The sequence below is a fragment of the Raphanus sativus genome, chromosome 2 (assembly GCF_000801105.2).
Source record: "Raphanus sativus cultivar WK10039 chromosome 2, ASM80110v3, whole genome shotgun sequence".
Taxonomy (NCBI): Eukaryota; Viridiplantae; Streptophyta; class Magnoliopsida; order Brassicales; family Brassicaceae; genus Raphanus; species Raphanus sativus.
In genome coordinates this window covers 5,447,866-5,461,036 of record NC_079512.1, presented here as the reverse complement: position 1 = coordinate 5,461,036, position 13,171 = coordinate 5,447,866, and the positions used below count along the sequence as shown (strand labels likewise).

Below are 13,171 nucleotides of genomic sequence, written 5' to 3'. Positions count from 1 at the left end.
CAGTAGATCACTGACAAAGTGTCTTCTTATTCGGTGGATAGGCTGTTTTTAAATATGGTTTATGTAAATTTTTATAAATAATGTATTTATCTACAGAGTAAAACCTGGCCAATTGAAAAAAAGTTGGCCAATTAACCAGTCTGAAATCAACATGTCCAGCTTTGGTTCATTAGGTAAATCGTTTTCTTTCGTGCCTATTTTCCAATAACATAGTATCATGTAAAATAGCCATGATCAGATAAAAATAATTAATAATGAAAAATGGAATTTTCTATATTTTATAAAATTTAGATGAAAATAATATTTTCTTGTTTGCAATTTTGATATTATATAATTTTGTACATAAAATCAAAATTAGCTATACATTAAATTATTTATAGATATCTAACATTGAGTTGATCTAATCTTTTCGGTTACCAAAAATGTAGAAACTTTGAAGATTATAAGTTTGATTTATGTTAGTAGGGATTCATTTTCCAAAAGAGAATTATATTAAATAGTTTGGACATTCTCATTAGAGGTGTACTAACTTAAGAGTCCATAAACTTGTCGTTACCGAAAGGAAGAATCTGTAAAAATGAGAAATAAGTTGTAAGAATGGGTAGATAATCATTTAATGTTATGCCGAATATGTAATGTATATATGTTATGGAGGGAATGGTGGCTGAATCAAAGCAAATCGAAATCCTGATAGACAAATTAAAATAAAGAAAAAGAAAGAGGAAAGATGCAGCAGTGGAGCTGCAAAGGCAGTGAGGCAATCATTGCTGGTGAATGTGGATGGGAGCCCACTTTTTCCTTTTAATTATTTGTTCCATTTTGAGTTCAAAAAAAAAATTATTTGTTCCATTTCTTATTTTCTCTCTCCATTTTGCATTATACTCAACTGTTTTTTTTTTTTTTTTGACTTCTAGAATATATATTATTAAAAACAGACCCAAACTCAAAAAGTACAACCATAAATTACACAAACAACCCAAAACATAAAGAGCTACATAATCGAACATGGATCAAAGTCCACTATACTACCCAACACGTATGGACACCACACGGTCCACATGTCTAGATTTGGTCAAAGAAAGGAGCACGTGTGATCATCCTCAACGATGAGGGACACGCGTCCGTTGATCATCACCGCATCACGAAACCGCCACCGCACCGTGGCCCAATCCACCGAGTCCTCGCCGGAGAAGACGAAACAAACAGCTGTTTCGCCGGGACTTCACCGGAGACTGTAAACACCCCGTCCATCGGCCTTCATCTAGCCTTCTTTGTTTTTTCTTTTTCTATCGGAGAGCTTCATCGGGAAAGACCCGAGATCTCATCCAAGGCTACCGAAGTCACCATCTGTCACCACTTAGCTTCCTTCGCCGGAGAGCATCACCGCAAATCGGAATCTCATCCTGAAGCAAAGCCTTCACATACACAATCCATCTATCAGAGAACCCCACGAACCAAGTACCCAGACCGTGACCAAAAGGCGGAAACCATACACCGTCGCCTAGAGCCGAACGTTTACCTCTATCTAGACGGTACAACGCCAGAGTCAAAAGCCGACCGATCACCGAAGGAAAAAGTGCATCGCCGGAAGAAAAAGCAGCAAAAAACAAAAGATAAAACGCAAAACTAAAAGAAGAGAAGAGATCCGGACCGACGGTGGCTATGAGAGCCCACCCGTCGGCCGGTGATCGCAAATCAGTCAACTCTCGACCTCAACTGTTTCTTTCTTAATACTCAAGTGTATTTTTCTACGAGAGAATCTTACGAATTTTCTGCGAAATGATCAAAAACAAAAACTCTCTCAGTTACCAAATTATTAATAGATAAATGAAATATTCGCTAAAAATATTTTTTTTTGTAACATAGCTCAAAATCTATATATATAAAGTAATGTTCCCTCCCTCCTGGTGATGTCATGTCATTAAATGGAGAGAGGAGAATCTGACACGTGTTAATGGATGAACGAGCTTTGTTTCTTTTGTTTCTGGTGGGGTTTAAATGGGCTTTATCATTTGTGTCTGTGTTATTTTCTGTACGGGCCTGTACAGAAATCTAATTGATCCATTTTGATTGCCACCAAAACTTCTCGAGCCCTATGTTTTTCTTCTGTTCAATTTTTTGTTTCTGTTCAGTTTGCCGGCAGAAAAATCTTGAAACGTATAGAATTTTAAAGAATTGAAGCGTCGTCTTCAATAGAGTCATTAATAATTGTTCTCCGCACCTCACACGATCTGTCATCGAATGCATCCCCCTTTTACTTCCTTTTCAGAACCTTCAACTACAAAAAGGGAAGTTCTTCCCCTTCAATTTCATCAGTTTTATCATCCCAAACATAAGTTTTCCACCTTAGGTTTTCTTACCTGATTCTATCTCTAATTCCTCTTTACTATGTTTTTACGTTCTGTTCTGGTCACATATTGATTTTTTGGCTGTCTAAGGTTAGAAGGATTAAACTTTTTGGCTACTGTGAAATTTAGTGAAGGTTAGAAGAGTATCATTTTTTCAGTTGTTGTTCTCCCCATTATAGTTTCTACCTTTTTGCTAATGCTAGAGTTTTGTGATCCCATGTAATATTTCCGTAGGATTTTCAAGATAGAGCATCCAAGGAAACAAATATATTGCTGCTTTGCTCTGAGTGGGTCCTTCTCACCTCGAAGGTTCTTTTGTAGCTTAGCCTCTTGATCTTGAAAGGCACTTTGGCTTTAAATCTTAATGCAAAAAAAACAGGTTAGAAATTAAATCTACTGGAGACAATGCTATACGTTCTCTCAGCAAGTACTCATAATTGTGTTATTATCTCAGTTGACATGTTCTTAAACTAAGTCTAATACTTGCGTTTCACAATAATTCAGAAGAAGAGGCACCTTATTTTGTTAAGGCTGAAAAGTACAAGGTTGACTACAAGAACATGAAAGACTACAACAAATACCTGGTAAAACAAGTGCCAATCGAGTGTCGGTTTATATATTGGTTGTTATTTGAGTCGCTGACCAATCATTGATTTGTTAAGATATAAAGGAGGAAGGTAGAAAGAGATGAGGCCGTTCAGTTATACTCTAAGAGGTTAGCGATGACGACGATGTTTAGGATGGTGGTTAAGAGGTCAGTGGTTGTTTTTTTTTTGAAATTACGCATCAAGGCATATTAGAAGCTTCCTTTCATATGTTCAATTTTGTATAATCAAAGGCATGAGGAAGCTGATGACTAAGAAGTTGAAGTTTGTAGCATTAGTATAGATAGCTGCAAAATCTCTCTGCTTTCTAAAAAAATATTTTTTCTAAATGTTTATGGAACTGATTAGAATGTCTTTCTTGACTTTTTTCTGCTTCAGTACTTCCACAATACATACTTAACACTGTTAGATTATTATTCTCTCAACAAATCTCATCCATGTCTGTCTATTTGAAACTGAGATTTTTCATTGTTTTTATGAGTTACGTCAAGAGTTTTAATCTACGATTTATTTTAAACTTCATTCCTCTTCAACATATAGCTTTGTTTGAATTCACAGTCTTTCTTAATTTCTTGAAATTTGTAGTTAAACAGAGAGAGATTGAAATTTCAGGTACTTATGTATTGTGCTATGATTTTTGCTCACATTTTTATTATTCCCCTATTTCATCTGTTGAGAGTAAAAGCTGGCATGGCTCCCGAGTAGTCCTCTCATCAGCTGCCAGATATGGTGTGACAAAGTTGGAGCCAGATAATTCGATTCATAAGCTAAAATGTAACACCCGTTTGTTGAAGGAGCATATGGCTAAGCTAGGAGTGCTTAACGAAGTGGTTGGAGAAGAGGTATCAGACATATAGTTTCACTTGACAAACTGCTTCAAAAAGTGAGAAACAGATCGACCAAAAGTCAGTTGACCAAAGGTGTAAAAAATACTCGGGAGGATGTCAACAAGATCTTTGAGTTGATGTATCACGTCTTTTTTGCTTCCCAACAAATGCAGAAAACCAGAAAGGTTACATTCTGAAGATGGTGAAGTGGAGAATAACGAATGCTTGCCAAGTATACATGTTAATGAAGATCTTAAGAGACTCGAGGATTTCAGACTATCAGAGACAAGTTCTTGGAGCTTAGTACTGACAGCAAGGTCTGATTCCTGAGCTTTGTTGTGCTCCCGGAGAATCAAGAAGTCAACATGATGATGCCACTCTTCCTGGTGAAGTCAAACCCCAAGATGCTGCGAAAGACATTCTCAAGGAGTTCATGGAAAATATTTGATTGAAGCTCTTGAAAATTAATTCGAAGTTTGAGCAAAATAGTTTTATGACACTTTTGTGCATTCATTCGTCGATTGTTCTTATCACAGAGTAGATAATTATTTAGTATGTCAAGGATGGAGCATTCAACCTTCAAATATATAGAATACATACACAATACTAATTTTTTTTATGTATGCGTGTTAGTAGTTAGTACCTAAACATTTCATACTAAAATATTTTACAGTTTTTTATATAGTAGATAAACTTGCATACTAAATAGCAAATAAATTTACATATGCATATACGATTTGGCTTCAAGATTTTAAAGATTACCGTGTCAATTTTATGGATCATCAAAATTTAAAATGTTTTAAATATTTAAAAATGTTTATTTACATTCTCTTCAAATGAATAATTTAAATTCAATTAAATGCTTTAATAAATATACTATACATACAGATCAATAAAAGTCCACATATAAATATGTATTAAAATATAAATTAATAATATTTGAAGCATAATATTTATAATTATTCAAAATATTTACTCCAATTTATCAAATATTATATGAAATTTGATAAGACCATTATAAAAACTAACAGTTCAAAAATTGTATAAGATAATAAAATTATAGGGACTAAAGAGATAACAATAAAATTAAAAATGTTATTTGAAAAACAGATAATTTCAAGGAATTAAAGACAATGAACTTTAAATACTGTACATTAGAATCTCAAATATGGAGTTTCCCTACACAAAATTTCAAAATTCAAAGTTCTGAACTTACTTTTAAAGCATGTAAAACTTCATAATTGAAGCTTTGAAATTACTATTAGAGATGCTCTTAACACGAAACAATTTGGTTTTGGTTTGTACTCTGTTATATGTTCACTTCAAATTGAAATGTATTTTCTTAAAAAAATGGTACAATCAGTGAAGTTCTTGCTTTAGTCGATAATATTTGGAAATAAAAATATTTAATTGATAACGTGGAGATCCGTTATATTAACACAAAATAATAAAAAATAAATAATATATATAATATAAAATATATAAATTAATATTTGGCAAATAAATAGACACAATAATTAATAAATTTTACTGGTTTTGAATTGGACATATGTAAAATATAGTTTAATTCGATAAAATAATAATAACATAAACTATTATATATATAACTGTTATATAAACATAAACAAGTCATCCTTTAAAAAATGAGTTCATCTTTTTTTTTAAAATTTCATTATTCTGATGTTTTCATTTAATTGCAGATAAAAAACATTTATATACTATCATAAAATTCAACACACATTTTATATCAAATAATTTGATTATGTAGATAAAATTAAATTAATACTCATAAATTTAACTTTTTGGACAACAGAAACAACTATTGTAAACAATCAAAATATATCTTATCACATATAATATCTCCTGGCCAAAATTTTCTTTAAAAAAAGAAAAATTTATTATCATACATATTTTTTGGAAATGCAATCATAAAAATACCCAAAAAATCATTCAAAAAATAATAATCTAGATTACAAATAAAATATATTCCGCCCGTAGGGCGGGCCGACCCTAGTATTTGATAAAACAATGAGAATTGAAACTTTAATATCTTAAGCGGAAAGAGAAAAAGACAAAACTGACTCCAAGGATATTGATATTTTAAATTAGTTTAGATTAGGAATCAGTCAGTCTGGTTCCCTTTATTTTCAGTTATTTTGGTTCTTGATTTGACAAATTCCTCTCTAATACTATCCAGTCCATATAACAGAAATGTGATTATTAATACAACATAATAAATAGAATATCTGATTATAGAGATATCTATAATCCAATTTATTTTGTAAAAAATATTTAATTATCCGATGTAGCTATATAGATATTTGGTGTCAGTAAAATTTATATTTTTATCTGGATTTTCGATTAAATTTGCAAAAAAAAAATACTTTGAAAATAAGAATCAAAAATAATATAAGATAATTCATATATATATTTAAATACAATAATTACATAATTCATATATATCTAAATATATGTATATTGTATATAACCGATCATATTGGATATTTTTTTCTAAATTTTTTATTATTTATGACTTACTTTTTTTCTTTGGATATTACATATTAACCTTTGTTTTGGTTCACATAATTACGAATATCTAAATCTTTCAGTTTAGATCAAGAGATATAATAAATTGAATCAAATTGTGGATGTTTTGCTCAACCCTAAGAACAATATGATACATATACAGTTTTATGTGAAATTCAAGTAGTAAATCATCAGCCCATCCATATTTAACCGACTTTAGTTCGATTGGAAGCCACATCATTAAAAAAAGGTTAAACTAAGTGACCTAATCTATCTGGTTACTCTTTCTTTTTCCATCTATCTGGTTACTTAAAATAAAATTACATATGCTAAAATATTTTTACAACCACCATAAATTATATTAAGCAAATGATATTCAAGTATTTGCATAAAAAATATGCTTTGTAGCACCAACATCTTAACATATAAAAATGTGAAATCAAAGATGTACTCCATTTAAAGATTCTAATAATTATCCTAAAATATTAACACATAAGGTTAAGAATAATAATTAAATATCAGTTGAGTTGAGTATTTCATAGTTTGAACACTTCTGTCTAATATTTTTTGTTTTGATATATACAACTAGTGTTAAAAAATATTTTGTGACTTCTAATATTTAACTATTTTATTTTATTATATGTTAATACATTATATTGAGAAAATTATTTGTTCAAAATATCATTAGAAATTATATTGTGTCTTGTCTCATTATATTTCTATACGACAATTGAAAGCTTGTATTAAAGGAGAATGTATTTTTTATTAAATATTAAAAATAAAAAAAAAGAAAATTTAAAACGAATAAGTTGAGTAATCAAGCTTTCTACATTTCAGTAGAAGTATTTAACAATACTTTCATCGAATCATTAATTTATTATGCTGATCCCTATTGTTATTTGATACTCTCTCCGTTTCAAAATATTACATATTTTTCACACAAATTAATAAAATATATTAAATTTAAATATTAAATGCATAATTTTCTGTTATTATCTATTTTACATGATTCTAAACCAATAAGAATTCAGTAAATGTAATTAATCTTCTTGAAGTTTAAATTAACATTATTAATTGATAAAAACTATATTAAAAATATAAAATATGTATCTTTTTGAAACAAACTATTTTATATCTTTATGAAACAGATGGAGTATTGCTCTTGCTCTTGTTTTTTTAATTCCTCTGCTCATCCTTCTATTAAATTAATTCAAGCAAACCCTTATGACAGACTTTCATTTTCATTAAGGCTGTCATTGTAAATGGTCTCCAGAAAGGGAAAAACAAGAAAAATGAATGAAAGAATGGAACATGATGAAATAAGAATTTTTTTCGCACCTATTGATTTCTAGTAAGATATGTCTAAAATTTATATATTCAAGAAAATTACCGCGTATATTTACAATAATATAGAGAATCTTAAGCTGTGATTGTATTGCATCTTTGGCGATAATAAAGTGGAGTAAAAGATTTTTTTTTTTTGCTTGTTTACTTTGATTTCATCAAAACAGGACAATCAGGAGAAAATGGTTTCAGACTAATTACTCTAAAATAGAGTAAATAGTGTAATATATTACTCTACTTTAACCGAAAAATAACATTTGAAGGTTTCGAATGGGAAGTGTACTGAAAGATAGATATTTACTCAAGTGGTTCATCCACCTATAAATTTCATTGATAAATATATTGGCAAAATCAAACATAAAAAACAGTAAAAATGAAGGACTTACTGGCTGTCGAAAATAACAAACAAATTAGCCAAATTTATATGCACAAGTGGTTCACTTCTTTCACTACAAAACTGGAATGAACAAAATAGATTTATATTATGTGAACTGATTGTTCCATTTTAATAATTTTTATTTGCATATTCCATATCATTTTAGCTATATATATTATATAATTTGACATTCTAGTTTTTGTGACAATGTGTTATTTTTTCTTATTTTCTTAGATGTTTAAAATTGTTGTCTTAGCTAGTATTAAAACTGAAAATATACTACAATAAAGTTCATAGTTATTTTTAAATAATCCAAAACTAGATAAATAAATATATGTGTGTGTGTGATTTATAAATAAATTTTATTAATGAAAATAAATAGAAAATAAAATCTATATAAACTATCTTAAATTATTTTTAAATTGGTACATTATTTTAGACAGTTTTATCTACTTTTACGTTTCAAATATATATGTTTTGGACCAGTAGATTCGCTTGATCCACACTTGTACTGTTAGATCCAATCAAATCACAATTGTTCAGCTCAATCCATTTGTTCCGCAATGCTTGGTACGATAGATCATAATAAACAGTAATACTTGATCCACTTTTCTAATTCGAAGTATTAGTTTTTGAATGTAAGGCGGTACAAAAAGTGGGAGAAAGTGAACCACCTTGAATCTTCCATTCAGTAATATTAATGCACATAATAAACAGTAAAGTAAAAATAGAATGCTAGTTTTAATATCTTTGTAAAAAAAGAACTGCCCAAATAAAATGATACACTCGTTTTCATATTGTGCATCTGTTTTCCTTTGTTTTATCATTTTTTACCAAATATTATATTATTATAGTTATGTCTGTTTTAATAACTGAACACAATTACTTTTCTATTTATTTCTTTTTATTTTATTTATAAATATTGGTATTTAATGTATTTTAGTAAAATGAATATAATGTATATAAACATATAATAATATTAAGTTTATTGCAAATATGCAACTAATATACAATTTTACATATTATATTCAAAAATATACAACGATGAGATAGTTTGAATTAGTTGACAATATATATTATTTATTTATAATATTCAATGAATTCAATAACAATTTTTTAGAAATAATTAAAAATTAATTAAAAATTAAATAAATATTAAATTCTTTGAAACTTTTTTACCAAAATATAGCTATTTTATAAGCTCCAAAATTAAATACATATTTAATTTTAAAATTCAAAAGAATAATAAATGTGTTTAAAACAATTTTATATTATATTTTGAATAATTTTTTATTTTTAAATTATTTTTAAAAATAAATTTTTAGTTACGAAAATAAATAGTATTATACATTTTTATATACACTAATTTAAACTAGAACAATACTTTGGACTATTTTTTATCTACTTTCACCATTAAAATATATGTTTTGAATCGCTAGATCCAATTGATTCACACATTTACCATTCGAAATGTTTGATCTACTCTTGTCACTTAATCCGCTTTCTCCATTTGAAATCTTACTCTCATTCTTGCTATTCTCTTTCCTCTATTTTCAACCATTTATTTCTCATACATTTACTCAATCAATTACCAATCAAACCCTTAGAGTTTATATAAAAGGAAATGCTAGGTATGGTTTTTACGTGCAGTAATGTTCGAAATAGCGTTCGTGATTGATGGTAAACAGACTTAGGTTTTAATCGGTGACTATAAAAAATAAGAATACAAATAAATGGAAAAAGAAATAAGAACAAAATAAAAAGTATATTTGTTCCTTGGTCCATATTAATTCCTCACAAATAGTGTAATTTTTAAAGAACAAAGAGGAATTGGTTATTCTCCTTAGTTTCTTATGTCACCGTTTAGACCCCCTTATTCTCCTCGACACTGTGTAGCTGGCTCAGCCTTCGGTGGTTCGCGCTTCCCTAGGTGATCCATCCGACTTTGGTTACAAGGCAACAGAGAGGTGGCGGTGTTGATGGCTTCTCCTGAGTTCTCTCGGAGTCCTCAGTGCCGCTGTAGATCTTTATACTTCCATGGCGGTTTAGTAGTTGAGCTTGGAGGTTGTGAGCTTATGAGTGGGATGAGATCTCGATTCATAATCGATGGATGCTCTCCCCAATTCAGGTTAGGGTTGAAGGTGCTGAACCTCCTATACGTCCAATACAGTTGTTGGAAGTGGAGATTCGGCAGTCATGGTTGAAGTTGTCGGTATGTTACCGGTGTTTAAGTGTTTTGATTGTTCGGTGGAGAAATCAAGCTGGAAAAGATAACGGCGGTTCGTGTTGTTTCGTCTCCGGCGTGGTTCGGTGGCGCCCGGTGAATCGTTGTTCGGGCTCCGGCGCTGTAATCTCGATACAGTGGATGCGGTGGAAGCGGTGGCTGTTGAGACGCGTGGTGACTTGCGGTATGTGCATCATACACGTGGTCCTCCTCTGTTTTTCCGCCTAGCACGTGTTTTTTTGGGTGACGTCTTGTTTCAGACCCTCGTGGTGGGTTTTTGGTTAGAGTGGGTTTTTTCGGTTTGGGCTTTTGGTTAGTGTGGCCCTATAGCTTGTATGATCGGTTTGGATTTTGTCCTCTGGATTTTTGCCTGTTAATAAAATTCAGATGGCAAAAAAAAAAAAAAGACCCCCTTAATCAAAAGACGTAAAAGGATATATAAATGGAGCTTTTGAGAAAGATTAATAATTTGACTTGACTTGATGCGGGGCTCAGAACGGAGGGATGTGGCTGTGGTGGCCACTGTCTTTAGAGAGTGAATGATGCAGAGGACACGCACGTGGAGTCTATTTCAACCCCCACTGTCTATTTCTTATTTATTTATTTATTTAGTCATATTTCTTCTTCTTACTATACTTATTTTATTAGAAAATTATATTTATAACCTTAAAGTATTTTAGACAGATAGATTGATTTATTATAAAACCTTAATCCCGATCATCCTGAAATGTCCCACGAGACTCTACTAAACTATTCTTTTCATTCTTAACAATTTTTATCAACATATCTTAATCTGATGTATTTTAATTTTCTCCGATTAAATAATATTAACTCATTAATTTTGTACCAACATTGAGTTGGTCTGGTTTTAACTACCGTCACCCACATTCAATTTACATTATGAATGACTATTTATGATGTTTGGATTTCGGTAAAAAAATAAAATCATTTTAAAATAATTTTGTATGAAAATATATTTCTATTTGGTTTGCAAATAAAAGTGCCAAACTGTCTAATACCGTTTGGAGAATGAAAAGTGTCAACTATTGACATAAATCTTTAGACCAAGAAAAAAACATGAATCAAACCTAAAATAGATTAGAGTTGATCATGCGCTACCCAGACTGTTGGGATTAAAGTTTATAGTTGTTGAAAATGTTTGAATGAAATCAAATTTGATTATATAGTAGATTTGTGATATTTTAGTTTGTCTTTTGTTGGCAAGTTGTTGTGATTAAAATGTACATAGAAATGCCGGTTGAAAAAATGACTGAAACGAACTAATGAGTAACTAATTAGTTGACTGGCTTTATTATTCATAAAATCTTCGTGATCAACTGATCATTGTTTCTGAATCGTAATTCGTATTATCTGACATGTCAAATATGTACAACGCCTTTCTACCATCTATTCGTTTTCTTTTTTTTGCGTCTTTAATTCTCCTTTTCTTATAAAGTATATACTACCAGCCAAGACCTTTAGTTCAAAAAATATAAATAATAACTTTTATTAATAGATTTTGAAGCATATGATATAATTGTTACAAAATATAAAAAATGGTTTATACCTATTAAAAATAAGAAATACTATTTTTAAAAAGATTATCAACAAGATACAGAAATATATGTTGTGCTGGATGTTGTACATATGCTCATAACACATGAAAATAAGATGGACCAATACTTGTTTGGATTGAAAAAAATTAAAGGAATTTAAAACATAAGTCTAGCTCTAAACTCCCATGAAAATTAAAAAAAAGATCAGTATATGAACAGTCTATGTGTTAAATAATCATCACATAAAAATGAACTTCTTCACTACTACTTCTTACATTTCACTAGTATAAAAATGAACTGTATTTCCATACCAGAGTATCAAAATAAGTTTGCAAAGTTTAGTGCTACCTACATCTTTTAAAGAATTGTATGCCAATGAGATAACGCCAATGGTGGAAACAAAGCAGAAGCAACACAAATTTCCTTTTTTAATCTATATATGGTTTTGTAGAAAATGATATTAAACTTCCTGCTCGTTGAAGAGACGCATATAAAAAAAATCTATCTGTTTCATAAAAAGGCAGTTGGATTCTATCATGTGGATCTCGTGATCTACCATAGAGAGATGGTTTAATCACTGTCAATAATAATTCTCTCTATTTATTATTCTGTTGATATGTAAATGTAACTTCTGCGTTCTAGTTCTGAATCGCTGAATTTTTGGCTAACTGTGCAATTAATTTTGCGATCGACATGAAGTTAACAGTAACGACGAAAACAGACGTCACCTTTTAAATTATTGGAAAGAATGTAAGAACACCTCCATTCTACCCTTAAAATTCTAAACTTTTAGATAGGGTTCAAAAAATATAATGGACTCCACAAATACATACAATATACAATATATACATATGATATATATACAAGTTTAGAACTCCAATATGTAGAATCTTCACTGGAGGTGCTCTAATAGAGTGTTCAAGATAGGGTTGTGTATTACAAAGATGATGCAATAAATAAGAATTATGTAGTAATCTGCGATATACGTGAAGTAAAGTAATTTATTAGATTATTTATTTTATGTTATACTAAATGATTTGTTATATTTTTTTTATTGGGATGAGTATTCGTATATCCATTTGAATTCAGTTAATCTATTCAAATTTTGGATTTTAGGGTTAGAAATTTAAACCATATTCGGATATTTATAATTTTGTTTGGATTTGGTTCGAATCATTGCGTGTTCGGTTTGGATTGAGTTAGGATACTCATTTTAATTATATATATATATTTAACAAAAATTCAAATATTACATAATACTAAAATAAAATAATAGAAAACATAAAATTTTGAAAAATGTAACACTAAATATTTAAATTTAAATAAATTTAGTTCAATTTAAATATTTGGATGGAGAACATATAA

At 29.7% G+C, this 13,171-nt stretch overlaps 1 long non-coding RNA gene across 2 annotated transcripts; it reads left to right on the top strand.

Moving 5' to 3' along the window:
• Positions 1 to 2,051: 2,051 nt before the first annotated feature.
• On the top strand, positions 2,052 to 4,403 carry LOC108830528 (uncharacterized). Of its 2 annotated transcripts, none has more exons than XR_001946195.2 (5): positions 2,052 to 2,482; positions 2,583 to 2,727; positions 2,853 to 2,932; positions 3,011 to 3,102; positions 3,639 to 4,403. It is a non-coding gene; the product is annotated as an uncharacterized LOC108830528 (long non-coding RNA). The 2 variants fall into 2 exon arrangements; XR_008942670.1 differs by having other exon boundaries at positions 3,631 to 4,403.
• The last annotated feature ends 8,768 nt before the right edge of the window (positions 4,404 to 13,171 follow it).